Below are 15860 nucleotides of genomic sequence, written 5' to 3' on the forward strand. Positions count from 1 at the left end.
GGGAACTCCTCGTAATGCGGCAAGGGCCCCTCTGGTGGGTGCAAAAGATGCACCACTTGCTGCTGGCGGTGGAGGTGGCAAAGGTCCCTGTCCATCATGGCTATCTCCTGCCTCCACACCATCCTCGTCATCCTCTTCTCCACTGCTCTCGGAGAAAATCTCAATGAAATGTGCCTTGCCAACAGCACATCTATGTCCTGGTGCCCATGGCTCTTGACATGTGAAGCACAACTGCTTCTTCTTCAGCTCCCTCTTGACATCATCGTCAATCTGCACTCGTCCTGGATTCCCCTTTGGAGGTGGAATCCTCACATCCTTCCCATTAGACTGGAAAGTCTGTCTTTGGGGGTAAGGTGTCCGGGTCCTAGGTAAGACATCCTGTAGGTCCCGGGTCCTGCTGATAGCATCCTGAAGGGTGGTCGGTCTAGCGGATCTGACTAGACCCCGAAGTGGCTCTGCTAACCCCTCAACATACATATAGATCCTCTGTGTCGTGGATAGATCTGGCACCATCACTGAGACCCTCAAGAAATCTGCAATGTAGGTCTCTGGGCTCGCTGTCTGTTTGAGCCTTGTCAGCTCAACAAAATGCTGCATTGGATCCCTCTGATCAAATCGCTCCATCAATCTCCTGGTGAACTTGGCATATGTCGTCACCATGGAGTGTCCTAGTGTAACCATCCCATGAAACCACCAATCCTGGGCCTCACCATCCAAATGCAATGTCGCCAACTTGATGGCCTCTGTCTCTGACATCTGGTTAAGCTGGAAATAAATGTCGAGCTTCTTCACCCAAGACCTTGCCGAACTGTTTGATGAGCCATCAAACGTAGGCAAGTGGAATCAACTCGCTGCACAGTGGGTGTCACCTTCATGATAATGTCGATACCCTCTGTGATGGTCGTGGGGTCTACTATCCCACTGGAGCTGAACAAAATCATGGAATGAGAGGGCTTCGCTGAACTCCTACCCATAGGCCTGGTACTCTGCAAAATAATCACTCATGTGTCCAGGCTCTGCCTCCTGCTGGGCTACGGCCCCCGTGTCTGCTCCTAAGAAAGTGGGCATGGTAGAGCGTGTAGGGGCATGTGAGGCTACCTGCTGCGCAGTATCACGTTGCTCTGGCAAATGGTGGGATGCACCTGATCCCTCACCAACCTGGAAAACCCGTGGGCTCTCATGCTGCCTGGCCTCTACTGTCGTGAATCTCTGCCCCATCATCTCAATCTGCCTCGACAGATCCTGCACTGATTTGAGGAGCCTATCCGCAAATCTCTTCCTGTCATCATCTGCCATTGGAGCCTCCTGCTCTGCGTCCACCACCAGCTCCCTCTGTTCTGCGTCCACCACAGGCTCCTCCTGTTCTGCGTCCACCACCGGAACACAGTCTCCCTCTCCGTAGGTATTCTCCAATCTAAGCCCAACGTCTCTGTATCTCCGACCTCTGTAACAGATATAGGGTTTCTTCCCCGGTGTCATAGATTGCTAGCTCCACAGGCTGAACCAGATCTATGCTCTGATACCACTATAATATCCCATATCAGGAATATACCCCAAACACAAGCAAACTCCAACCAGAGATGGACTGGGAGGGCATTTACCAGATATGTCGCCTCTAAAAAGAGGACGAGATCTAGAGGCTACTTGGCCCTTTCCAGACTCTGTCTAAGAGTATAATAGAAACACACAAGTGGAGAATGCTCACAGATATACAAGTAACAATGATACTATATATATCAAATAAACCATAAACAGATACACAAGAAATGCAGAGAGAATGCTAAGTCATTTTATTATACTGAGTAATAAAATGAGTACAGGAGGTGATCAGGAAGATGGCACCTCTACTTGCACCAGGCAAGTGAAGAAATACACTTAGAATAGCAAAGGAATGGCCCCTCTGATCTGCGTACAAGCTGCTGCGCTGCCGCTGCTGCTAGAAATCAAACGAGGATTTGGGACTGCTCCCCTCAGAAAAAGGTGAAACTCTGGAATCAGACTCTACTCAAGAAACCCAGAAAAACCCAGAAAGCTTTCCTGGAATGGCCGACCCCCGAAAATCACCCCCTTGGGGTTCTGTGCAGTTCCTCAGTGCTCTGCACTGCCATTGAATAGAACCCTCCGAAACTCATCCCAGAACTCTGCCAAACCCCTCCAATATTCAAGAGTTGATCTCTTGCTCAATCCCTCGGCTCAAATCCTCCACAAACCCTCAACCCAGACTGCTCCCAAAAAGAACTGCGTCCCTCTCCCAGTGCTGCGCAATCCTCTAGAACACTGATAAAACCACTGCTGAAATGTTGAAGATACTGCTGCTGAAATGCCAACGAAAATACCTTGCCCTAGCAGGCACTCGAAGTCCCTCGGGGCTAAGGGTGAGATCTCCGAAGGGAGACACTCAATGCACTAAACAGTGCTGCAGACTAGCTAAACAACCAGCGTGCTCTAAGCCAAAACGACTATCACAAATGCACATAACCGAATGATCAAAATGAGGGGGCTCCTATCTCTTTTTTAGCTTCTACCTCTCTCAATCCCAATGCTCACCTTCTCCTGCGTGATTCCCCTTTTGCCACGTGTTCCTCCCCTCCTGCGCAGTCCCTCCATGTGTCTGCGTGGGCTCCATTTCTGCGTCCCCCTTTTGGCCCCCTTGGCTCTCCTTTTAAGTCACAATGTTGTGCTACTAGGAAGTGACTTTTATTCTAAAAGTGAGTTATGTCCCCCTTTCTCACTTTTTTATTTACAAAATAACTATAGAAGGCAAAATTTGGCAAAATCGAATATTCCAATTAGCTAGGGCTAATTAGGAATATTACAAATTGTAAAGCTTTCTAAATCTCTACCTCCGGAGGAGAAACAAAAATACATTGATTTGTTGAAAAAGCACTCTGATGTTTTTGCATGGGGATATGAGGACTTGAATGCCTATGACACATGTATTATTCAACATACCATTCATATCAAAGAAGATCAGAAACCTTTCAAGAAAAAGCTAAGGAGAGTGAACCCTGTTTTGCTGCCCTTAATTGAGAAAGAGGTAAGAAATCTTTTTGATGCAAAGATTATTGTCCCTTTGAGATTTTCTAAGTGGTTGTCAAATCTAGTACCAGTGAGGAAGAAGACCGGAGAGATAAGGTTATGTGTGGACTTTCGAAACCTCAATAAGGTTTCTCTCAAGGACAATTACCCCTTGCTAAAGATGGATCACATATTGCAATGGGTAGTTGGTTCTAGCAGAATTTCATTGCTTGATGGTTTCTCTGGTTACAACCATATTTTAGTGCATCCAAATGATCAGGAAAAAACAACCTTCACAACACCATGGGGAACATTCATGTATGTGAAAATTCCTTTTGGACTTATGAATGCAGGGGCAACTTTTCAAAGGGCAATGGATATTGCTTTTGCAGATGAAAAAGACAAGTTTATTGTGATATATCTCGATGACATTACTGTGTTTTCTAAAACTAATGAAGATCATTTGTATCATTTGAAAATTGTTTTTGAGAAGTGCAGGAAATTTGATATCTCTTTGAATCCAAAAAAGTCCCTTTTTGGAATGGAAGAAGGTAAGCTGTTAGATCACATAATTTCAAAGGATGGCATAAGAATTGACCCAAACATAATTGAGGCAATTATGAAAATTGATCCCCCAAGGAATAAAAAGGAAGCACAGTGTTTTATTGGCAGGATTAATTTTCTTAAGGAGATTTATTCCAAATTTGGCTGAAATTTTGAGAGCTATCACTAAAATGTTAAGAAAGGACAGTGAAATAAAATGGAATGTTGAAGCAAAAAGTTCATTCAGTGAGGTAAAGTTAGCCTTGACTCATGCTCCTGTTTTGGCTAACCCTAATTATACTAAGGATTTCATTATCTTTTCCTTTGCATCAGAGCATACTATTGCGGCAGTGCTGATATAGAAAAACAAGGAGGGACATGAACAACCTATAGATTGTTTTTAGTAGAGGATTAAGAGATGCAACTTTAAACTATAATATAATGGAGAAGCAAGCTTTTGCCTTGGTAAAAACCTTGAAGGATTTTAGAGTATATATATTGCATTCTCACATAATTTCTTTTGTTCCCAATGCAATAGTAAAAGATATCCTTACTCAAAATGATCCAAAAGGGAAGATAGGTAAGTGGATAACTGAAATTTTGGAATATGATATTGAAATTAAGCCCACAAAACTTATTAAGGGCCAAGGATTAGCCAAATTGATGGCTGAATCAAATTTACATGCATTAGATATAAATTTCATTGTTTCTCAAGACAGTGAAGAAGAAGTAGTCCAACATGTATCAGAAAGGTTTATTTCTTCCCCTTGGTATACATATATCATCTATGTTCTGCAACATTTACAAGCTCCACCTATTTTGACTAAAACAAACGAGAGGTTTCTTAAATTAAAGGTTGTTAAATTTTGTATTCTAAATCAGTCTTTGTATTGGAAAGATTAAGGAGGAATATTTCTAAATTGTTTATTAGAGGATGAGGCAGATAAGACAATGTAAGAGTTTCATAAAGGTGATTGTGGAGGCCATCTTTTCTGGAAGACCACAACAAACAAAATCTTAAGAGCTGTTTTTTACTGGCACGTTGTTTGTTGATGTGCACAAAAGGGTCTCTAATTGTCATCAACGTTATATCTTTGAAGGGAAGAAGAAACTTTTACCTTTTCCTTTGAAGCCTATTTCAGTAGAAGTACCTTTTCAACAATGGGGTTTGGACTTCATCAGGGAGATTCATCCAAGTTCTTCAGCTCAACATAAGTGGATTTTAACAGCTACAGATCACTTCACCAAATGGATAGAAGGAGTTCCAACTAGGCAGGCCACAAACTCAGTAATTATCCAATTCATGGAAGGTAATATTCTTTCTAGGTTTGTTTGTCCTCATAAGATCTTCACTAATAATGCTACTGCATTTAAATCTAAAAGATGATTGATTTTTGCAATAAGTATCATGTAGTGCTTGGACATTATACTGCCTATTATCCACAAGGCAATGGCTTAGTGGAGTCTTCTAACAAGAGTTTAGTCAATATCATTAAAAAGTTGTTATAGGAGAACAAAAAGTCATGGCACAAAAAGTTGATAAATTCTCTATGGGCAGACAGGGTAAGTACTGAAAAATCTATTGGAATGTCACCTTTCCAATTGTTTTATGGAGTGGATGTTGTTTTTTGTACTTCTCTTAGGGTTCCAGTGTTGAGATTATTGCAAGAAGCAAAAATAGAACCCAATGATGTACAAAGAAGGATCAATCAAATGATACAATTGCAACAGACTAGAGAAGAAGTTTACAACAACACTCAACTAATCTAGGATAAGATCAAAAGGATTCATGACAGGAGGGTGAAAGCTGATGATTTTCAGCTTGATGACCTTGTGTTAAAATGGGACGCCAGAAATGAGGAAAAGGGAAAACATGGAAAATTTGATAGTTTGTGGAAGGGGCCTTACAATATTGAAGCTTTCCGTGGGACCAATGCATTTTTGTTGAAGGATCTAACCGTGGAATCACTTGCTGGAGGGCATGTCAATGGCTGGTTACTCAAACATTATTTTACCTAAAATCAACTGGTTTCAAAAGCATCACTGTATATACCATTTTATTTTTTCAAATACTGCAGGTGTGGGTGGCTGCCATCAGAAATTGAAGCCTGGAGTGAAGGCCCTGAGTTTCTAATGAGTTGTTTCCATATGTAATAGAGTTTTAGTCAGTCAAGTTAGTTTTAGTTGGTTAAGAGTTAAATAAGCGCCCAATGGATAAGGCTACTAGTCTACAGTGTTCTTGGCACCTCACAGGGAGGATGCCATCCCCATTGGAGCCACTGTTAGGGTCTTATAAATATAGTGATCAAGGTATGATTATCTAGCTATTTATCCCGAGGGATGTTGTAACTTCTTTTTACTTTAGTTGTTTTTTTATCCTTCTAAAAAAGAAAAAATAGAAAAAGAAAATAAAAGAAAAAGAAAAATAGAAAAAAAATAAAAACAAAAAAACAATGAATAAAAGGGATAAAGAAAAAAAAACCCCAAAAGGGCATGCTAGTTAAGCTTTAGTTTTTTTTTTATTATGCTTGATTTTTATTAATTATCAAAAGATTTGATTAAAGTTGCAAATAAAGGGAGATGTGATGTTTTGTCGCCTTTCGATAAAACACTGATGTAATTGGATAGACGAGATCATCCTTGCCCAGATCAATGACGGAGGACGATGTCCCCCCCCCGCACTTTCAAAGGTTAATGGGGGGGGGGGGGGGTCTGAAATGTGGATTTGTAGAAACTGCCGAAACCCATGTGGCAGCTCCATGATGAGTTCGGGGCCCTCTCCACTGATACTACTTACCACCCATACTCCCCCCACCCGCCCCCCCAAAAAAAAAACTACCTTGCACTCCCGTTCCCACTCCATTTAGCCCACGCCACCTGCTATCCCCTCATTCACCCACGCCATGTTACTGTTTCCCATTGAATCTTCCTGCTAACAGTCATATGGACATTGGTCATTAATAACTCCCGCCAACGTTTAACTCTTCTAATAAATGCTCCAAAAATGGTAATGTTTCCGTTAATCACCCCCCTCTCGCTTTAAAAACCCCGCATCACCCTGCATTAGTCCCTTTTTCCATTTCATTTTATCTGTGCAGGTTTGACCTGAAGGTTTTCAAGTGCACCAACACCCTCTACAATAGCATTCTCCTTGTGTCATCAATCAAATATAGTCTGGTAACACCATTCACATAGCCTCCATTATAGTCAAAGAAGTCGTCTCCTAAATGAAAAGTGAAAATTGTTGTTGAAAGTCTTCTATTACCTTCTTTTTATAACTTAGATGAGCTTCCTATGACACTCAGTACACAATAGCAGAAACCCAATGTGAGTTTGACTTGTATGAGCTTCATAGCTGGGCAAATAATTTTTTTTAGATAACAGTGATGAGTTGAGTATCTGGGAGTCATTCTTACCTCAATTCATTTTTCCCCAAACTCATGTCTTCCAAGAATTTGTTACATGGTGTCATCTCAGGTATCTCCCTAGCTAGAAGGTTGTAATTGCCCAAAATAATGAAACCTTATTCACAATTACACTAGAAGTTATCTTTTAAGCTCTTCAGATTAATCCTCAAGCTCCCTTACATCCATTTTCCACTGATTCACTCATGGAAATATACCAAAAGCTTAGTTTCTCTCAATGAGTCCATATTTTTGAGTCTTTTCTGCCTGAAAATTATAAGTTACCCAGAACTAATCCCCCATATCATGCTTCTATTTTCCCTGAAATGTCAAGGAAAGTTATTTCCATGGTTACTTGCCTATTAGGTTATCCCATAGATCAAAGGGTAGATGTAGTGTTAGGATTTTTGTCAGTGTTCTCAACTGGTCAGAAGCCATTAGTCATTTTCAACTATAGTCAATATCTATCAAATGTTATTCATGATCAGTTTCTGAAGTTTACTGCTAAAGGTGCATTCAAACACCTGTTAGTCCTTGTATATTTGATGTTGTTCTATCAAGCATACATGTTGAAATTTCAGTTGCAAAAGGTGGATGTACAAGGAAGACCACTATCAGTCATTCACTGGACTTCCTTGGTGAGGAAGAATTCAAAGGAATATTCATTTAGTAATTTTGTAGATCAATTTTTGCATGTATCCTTATGTCTTCTTAGCAACAATGTTATACCAAGGATTTCACCAGAAATCAAAATAGTTTTACATCTTATAGAACAAGCCAAGGTTGGAGACTGGTATCTTTACCAGAATTATATAGAAATTCAAATCTATGGATGTGAATTCCCTCCCTACAGGTTGCCAATTTTTGTACCAGTAAGAATCTTTGCCTTGGAATATATTAGGCAAATGTTGAATATGGATGACTTGCATTTTGTGTCAAGAAAGCATAAGGCATAGTTTAAACTGAAGGCACACATTGGTCCTTACATCGTGAACACCAGAGCAACAACAAAGGAGGTAGATGATTTACTGAAGCAAATGAAATTCAAGCTGAGTTTTACATGGTCTTATGATCCATTAGGGATAATTTCAAAATTAAGAGTTGAGTAGAAGACCACACCTTATGCACATACACCTAGACCAGAAATAGAGAATTATGCCAATCAAGAGGAGTGGACAAAGAATACACTACAAGAGGCTGAAGAGCAAATTGTCAATCAGACATCTCTACAAACTCCTATTTCAAAGGACAAAGAAGCTAAGGGATCAAGGGAAGGTATGTCTCCTACAGATTCAGGGTCTCAAGCTGCATACTTTTGTGTTTTCAAGAGAAGAAAGAAGACAAATCCTAAGGTAAATACTAAGACTGATATTAAAAATGATACTCAGACAAATAGTCAAGAGGAATCATCAGAAGGAAAGGGATCACAGGAGCAAGCTACAGTTGTTTTAACATATCTTCCCACCACTTCATTCTCACACATTGAAGAGACAACATAGTCACCTATATCTTCTAAGACTGATATTAAAAATGATACTCAGACAAATACTCAAGAGGAATCATCAGAAGGAAAGGGATCATAGGAGCAAGCTACAGTGGTTTTAACATATCTTCCCACCACTTCATTCTCACATATTGAAGAGACAACATAGTCACCTATATCTTCTACATCCCAGATTGTAACGCAACAGAACATGTTTTCTAGATATAGAGAGATTAAGAAGAAGAACGAATCATTGAAGGCTACAACATACTCAGAATTTTGGAAGCAAACTTCTACTACTCATCACAGTTTGTTGTCTGCACTTGACACAGAGAAGGGATAGTTCCAATTAGCCTTCTTAGAACCTACAGTTCCAGTCCCTAAAGGTGTAGAAGACTACAAAGCCTATGCCTTTTCTTTTGATACCAAGAAGATTCATGCAATCGATCATATTGACTTGCATAAACAGGTTGTTGAAATGATATACTCAACGTTAACAAGTTCACCCATGGAAACCTCTAAGTTGCATGCCTCTTTGAACAAAATGCATTCACAGCTAATGATGGAGCGAATGTCATCCTTGGCCAAAGACACCAGAACCAAATCTCTTGAAGATTTGGTGATTAAACTAGGATACGATCCTAGTGACATCAAAGCATCTGAGGACATGATTAAAAACAATAATGTTGGTATTCAAGCTCCAAGAAAGCAACTCAAGCTTCCAACCACGGAGCACCCACAGAGCACCCATAGACCAAAGAAATCACTCAACTGGAGGTAGAGAAAGAAAATTTGTTCAAGTTGATAGTTGAACAGAACATTCAAATTCAGAAAATGGAGACAGACATGGAAGCACTTTTGAAAGAAAAGGAACTATTGGTAACTACAGGTACATTAGCACAACAAATAGTAGCAACAACCTCAACATAAGTAACAGGATCAGCCACTGCAGACTCCTTTGAAAAGTTAGTGAAAGATTTGGGAGATTTATCATTTTCCAACCAAGAAAATGAAAGATTGTTAGCATTATTGAAAAGAATGGAGGAAAATAAGATCAAAGCTGACAATTCATATTTAGCAGAAGTGCAGAAAAATTCAAGCTTACTCAACAACTTGGAAAGTATGAAAATCAATCATTAACAACACAAATGTTGGCAGAGGCTAAGCAAAGCATATGGCATAATATTAATGCAAATATCACAGAGTTGTGGTCATAATTCCAGATTATATTTGAGCAGGAGGAACTAGTACAAAATGTCAAAGAAACAGTTGAACAAACAAAGGTTGAAATTGAACACAGGCCCACAGAAGCACACATAATTATCAAGACGCTGAACTCCAAGACTAAAGACGAGCTCAAAGAACTTCAAATTCAAGACAGAACCAACACAATTATGGAAGTGAAAGGATTTTTAACAAGGAAGATCCTGATGATACAACTTGAAAACAAGTGCAAAGACCTAGAACTACAAGTAAAGAGATTTAACAGAAAATTTAATTTGTTGCAGGAGAAAGGGCTTCCACCTTTGAGAGCTTCTAATGGAAAATTGATTCCATTAGAGAACTACAGGGACTAGTTGTGTAATATAGTTGCAGATACATCCAAATTCGCCAAAGTGACAGGAATAATAAATGGAGAAGCTTTCATGGAAGACTTACAATATGACCTCTTCATTCAACATGAAATCCATCATCTGTTTCTCAATAAACCAACTTTTCAAACATACACAAAAGTGGATGAAAGATTTCGAAATATGGTAAATTTCTCTATTCCTAGTGAAGAGAGATGGGATAAACTGTTGGAGCTCATTGAGTAAAATCAAACAAAAATCCTACAGATTAGGAGCAGTCAAATAGAAGAAGCAAAAATATAGCTACAATCATCAACAACACTCCTCAAAGTGTGAACAAAACATCTGAATTAGTCTAGGATTGCTATCATTTAGTTCTATTTTTGAAATATCTACATCTTCTGGTAAATATTATTTTGTAATAAATTTTAGTGGAAGTCCGAATTATTTCAAGACAGACTCTATAAGTATTTTGTAAGAAGAATTACAAAGGGTTGATTGTGGAGAAAATAAGATCTTTATTCAGTTGTAAACTATGGAATTTTTTATTTGAAGTAATCAAATAAAAAATACAAAGGTAGTATTGTTTCAGGATTCTTGTGTTAGATAAATGCTGATGTTTCTCTTTTTGTAAAATGTTTCTTCTTTCAAGTTATCACATGAATGTTTCTTTCTTGATTGTTACAAGAAGATTACGAGCTGAATTTACTTACGGTACTCTGCTCCGACTTATTTAAACAATCTAAATGTTCTCCTTTTGAAAATTAAATATAAAATTCATCTGTGTATGCTTTATATTTAATTGATCCTCACCTTATATTCATCTTATCCATAGCACACATAATTCATGAGATCCAGGAGTTTGCCTACCTCGCCCTGTTTCAGCTAATCTGTTTATTTGTGATTTATTACTGAAAATCATTATGACTCCATGCCCAATGGATTTTTCTTTCACTCTACAATCATAACTATAAAAACCTATCTTTGACCTTTATACCTAGCCTAAGATCTAAAAAGCAAATAAAAATCATACAGAGAGAGCCGTCTCTGAAGCTGGAAGGGCTAGATCCTAGCTTTAAAAGTGGTTTGTGGTTACCTTTTCAGCCTAGGAAAACTACGGAGTGCTAACAGAAGCTAAATAAAATTGTTGGAACTGAGAAAATAGATGCACACACATAATAAAATCGACACAATAATTTTTGGACAATAGTCCTCGGAAAAACCCCAAAGGGAAAACTGGTGCAGCAAATGAGGGTTTAATTTTATTATTATATAGCAGTAAAATATGAGTACAATAATCTAGATGCCAAACTGGCAATCCTTCGGCAAACCTACTAGCAAAAAAATTTGGAGAAATTTTCTCCCTTCTGCAAATAATCTCGGCCTCCCTTTGACCTGCTCAAACCCCATTGAGAAAACTCAGCCTCCAGGAATTCACACTGTCTGGCTTGGGAAATTCGCACCGCCTGCTAGCTGGCTCTAGATGAGTTGTCCTGCCTCCCTCTGCCTCTGGAAAGAAGTCGCTCTGCCTTTTGGGTGATCTCCCGGCCTCCAACAACTGAATCGACCTCCTTTCTAACACTTCCAATTAGGTTTCTGGCCACTCGCACGGGGTATGGGGCCCTCTCTACAGAAATATTCAACCTCCCTGCTACTGTTGATCTGCTGCTAGAAACCTCTGCCGGAAAACTCTTCTACTGCTCCCTCAATCATTGATATTATCCTTCTTTGGCTTGAACTCTTTTTCCTTTTGAATCCCTGCAACTGGATAGCTCGATTTGCCAAGGAACTCGCTCTCCATGTGTCTCACAACTGTTGCTTAATGTCTTTATCTCCATCCCATCGATCTACTCTTATAATATCTAGTTGGATCACCAACGACCGTGATTAAATTTTTATCAACGACTAAGATCATCTTAGACTCGATTCATGTGAGTCTTTGGAGATTTCTCGAACTTTTTCAATTAATTGTTGTTAATTAATCAATTTTCTTAACTTAGACTTAGGCATTTTTTTAAAATTATTGATCAATTAACTTAATTGAGTGGTCTCTAGGTGTTTTTTCTTGAAACCTTTTATGGGTTTTGGAGATCTTGTGTTCCTCAGCCTCTTTGACACAAATGGAGACTAGAACACCTGTCCGATGCTACGAGAAAAAACTAACTCTAATCAAGGAAACATAAAAGGCTAAGAATAAAGACAATCATTTAACTTCTCTTTTTTGCCTTTCCTTTTGTGCACTTTCTTTCAACCCTCCGAGTTTGTTTCAACAAGAACCAAAGCCAGATCTCTTCCTGATGATGATGGTGAATGCTCTTTGTTAGAGTTAGAACTCTCGGATACATGTGCTTGTTTTGTGCCCCCGGACCCATCAAAAACCCGAGTCTCTATTGAGACAATGCCCATCTGATTTTGCACTGCACTTTCAGACCTTTCCACATTATCCTCCCTTGCTTCGTTACCCTGTTTTACCTAATTGTCCACATCTGCTTTACTCTTATCCTGTAAGCCTCCTTCATCTTTGGTTAGATTCTCCTTGGTTTCTTCTTCTTCTTCTTCAACAATGGGTGGATCTGTAAACTGCCATCCTTTTGGCTTATGTGTCTTTTATTTTTTGGTTCTTTTTTGCCTATGGACATGTGCTCTGCAAGTTTCCCATTTGAAATCAATTTCAACGTCTGGATGTCATAATCTCGTAGTCAAGAACTTGGGACCACTGAAGATTTTTGTGTTTCAAAATAATGTGATCTGGTAGACCTTTGCTAAGGTCTATCTCCACACATATTTTAGCAAAAGTAAAAATACCTTTCTCTGTTCTTTCATAGTCCATCTTTTTAAACTTTCCTAAACTCCAATATCCTCTAGAACCTGATGGTGCCAAAAAAGGAAGAGGGAGGTTTGGAAGTTTCACCCATACCGACATAGTTGATACTACCATATTTGTTGCATCGAGCTCTGAAAACCATGGAGTAATGAAGAGCCCAACACTACCCCAAAACCACGACCCTTCATTTAGAGCATACTCAAAATCTTTGTATGTATCAAATTGAACAATGAAGAAATCTTTGGAACATAAATACATGTCACAGTTGGGTGTTCAAGAGGAAAAAACCACTGGTGTAATGCTTCTAATTTTGGTCGGAAGCCATTAAATCTATAGATAACTGCCTTGGATTCAAGGGTTGTGAAGAGGGAATTTACCTTTGGAAGATTAACTTCCATGGTTGGTGGTAGCTTCATTTGATCCACAATGTAGGGGTCTGGATTGCTTTGAATCTGATCCGCTAGGGAAGAAGACTTCCCTTTCTCTGCATCTTTGAAAGAAGTAGATGTTCCATTTGGAGTATTGGGTCTTGGTGCTGCTCCGCACAACTTCGGATTCAGGACTAAGGTTGAGTTTCTTTGGATGTTATAGTCTTTGATCTGGGAAGAATCTTGAAGCATCTTCCCCTCATATACTAGACTTTGGAATTTTGTAGAAATGCCTCGTTTTTCCTCTATGCTCTATTTTAGAGAGTGAACAGAGTCTGAATTCCTTGACCATAGGATAGAAGTATTCCCATCTATATGTTTGATAAAATCTCAACGCTGAACCTCTTTCTGCAAATTTTGACCCAAATTTATTAACTAGTGATTCTCCCTTCCGAGGATGATCCCTTTGCTTCCGGTCCATAACTTGCTCAAAGCGAATTTCCTTTGGAATGTTTGCCAAGGTGATAGGATGTGTAGTAATTCTCACCGGACTTCTAGTCTCTTCAATATCGACTCCATTATGATTGAAGGCCAACTCTAGGTGTTCTGATCCTTGTATTGGCTCCATCAATGCTTCTGATTGATTCTGTATTGCCACTACTGGCACAATTTTTAACCACATTTTTCCTTTTGACTATAGTCCTAGCCTGCTCCATAATAATGTCTGTGGGCCTAGACTTGTATACAATGCAACTAGGTTGATCTATATATGAGACAAAGATAGATTCTCCTGCATATGGGTCTTTGGAGTAGTCCAGTAACTGGACCTCTTTTGTGTCCATTCTCTCTCGATAAACCTTTGACATTCTTGCGGAAACTCTACCTTCAGGCCTTACTCTAATCACTACCTCTGCATACCTACCAACATGTATTATCATGATTATGCTTTGCCAATCATAATTATAAAGCTTCCTATTCCCCAGGGGTAGCTTGAACTTATCATTATTGTGTTTGACAGAGCAGAAAATGTGTGAGGGCATTGCCCTGCTAAAAAAAATGAAAATAGATGTCTTGACACTGATAGTGAATGATGGCAGGGTTTCTCACATAGAAATTGTTTTCTTAGTACGTTATGAATCTATTCCTACTATGATAATCATATTCAAAGTATTATTCTGGCTTCACCCCCTCTTTTGATGTGTTACATGCTTAATTTTGACTGTTATGTTTGTTGATGTATTTTCCATATATTCAAGTTTATTCTGCTAATGTTCATTTAAGTTGGTTTCTTGAGAAGTTTTCTTCTCTAAGAACTTCCAAATTTGTTAATTTATGCTTCCAGTTAGTTGTGCTTAGAAGAGAAGAAAAGTGTGGACAAATTGAGGCTAACATTTGTTTGTACTGCAGTGAAATAATATAGTCAACATGATTCTATAAGGTTTTGTAATATTAATATTGATTTTAAACCAAAAGGATTATCTTGGATTAATCAGATATACCAAGAGTTTGAGGTCAAGTGCATGGAGGTAGATCATAGTTCCCTGAATCTATCACAAGTGAGAATCTTACACCTCAGTGTCAAATATTTACATGTCATTTGGACATATAGATATGCATATTATGATTTCCATTCAATTGGTTTTGATTTTTTTCCATAATTTTTTTCTTCTTTGGTATCGTATCAGTTTGCTGCTAGAAGGATCTTTCCTATTTGTGACTGTTTAATCCCATATAGTGTTTTGTTTCGAATCCATGGATCCAAGTTGGAGTCTGCTGGTTAACCTTGCAATTATTCCAGTTTGAGGTTTACTATTGGGAAGTTAATATTTAAGTATACAATATAGTGAACTGTGAAAGTAAAGTGACATTTTTCTTAACGTCAACTTTTTCTCACAATTAAGTGTTTTTAACCTACTGGAGATAACATAGTATGTTGAAATTCAAGTCAATTTAGTTGGTATAAATATACGGAAACTTTGTGCAGAATTCATTCAGGATATCCTTTCACCAGCTTCTGAATTTGCTATCAAAAGTTTAACTTCTGACATATCTATTGACTTTGTTGAAGAGCTTGAGCTGTTTGAAAAGCCAAAGTCAAATCCAGAAACGTTACACACATTGAACTTGAAATCTGTTGTGGTCTATCCCAAATTGGAGCGGAATCATGTTTCTAGTATGCAAGTTTGATTTTGTTCCTTTACACTTGCCAATAAATTGCAAAAGAATGACCCAGTTCTGCATCAGAAAAAATCTTCTGATTTTCCAGTCCTGGACATTTTGGAACAGCTACCTTGTTTTTCTGTTGAAAGTATATCTGTTCTTGAAGACTTAGGCCTTAAAACTGAAGCATAAAAGCAATCTCTCAAAGAGAATGCATGTGGCGATCTTCTCCAAAGTTCTTTTGTTAAAGCACCAACAGCTAAAACTGGCTAAATCGAAACCAGTGAAGCATGACCTGTATTAGACCCGTGAGTACCCGCAGGTCTTGGCGGGTTCTATACCGAGCTGGGTCACTCGTATAGAACCTGCATTTAAGACCTGGACTTGGCGGGTATCTTATAGAACCCATCTACCTGTATAAGACCCGCAAGTATTCTATAGGACCCGTATCAGACCTGTCTAGAACCCGTCGAACTTCAAAAGGCACAA

General features: G+C 38.8%; 1 pseudogene; it reads left to right on the forward strand.

Moving 5' to 3' along the window:
• Positions 1 to 3391: 3391 nt before the first annotated feature.
• On the forward strand, positions 3392 to 15644 carry LOC149192723 (uncharacterized; annotated as a pseudogene).
• Positions 15645 to 15860: the final 216 nt, after the last annotated feature.

Source organism: Pinus tabuliformis, chromosome 2_2, assembly GCF_031772625.1.
Source record: "Pinus tabuliformis cultivar Carrire ecotype Pingquan chromosome 2_2, CPIR1, whole genome shotgun sequence".
NCBI lineage: Eukaryota > Viridiplantae > Streptophyta > Pinopsida > Pinales > Pinaceae > Pinus > Pinus tabuliformis.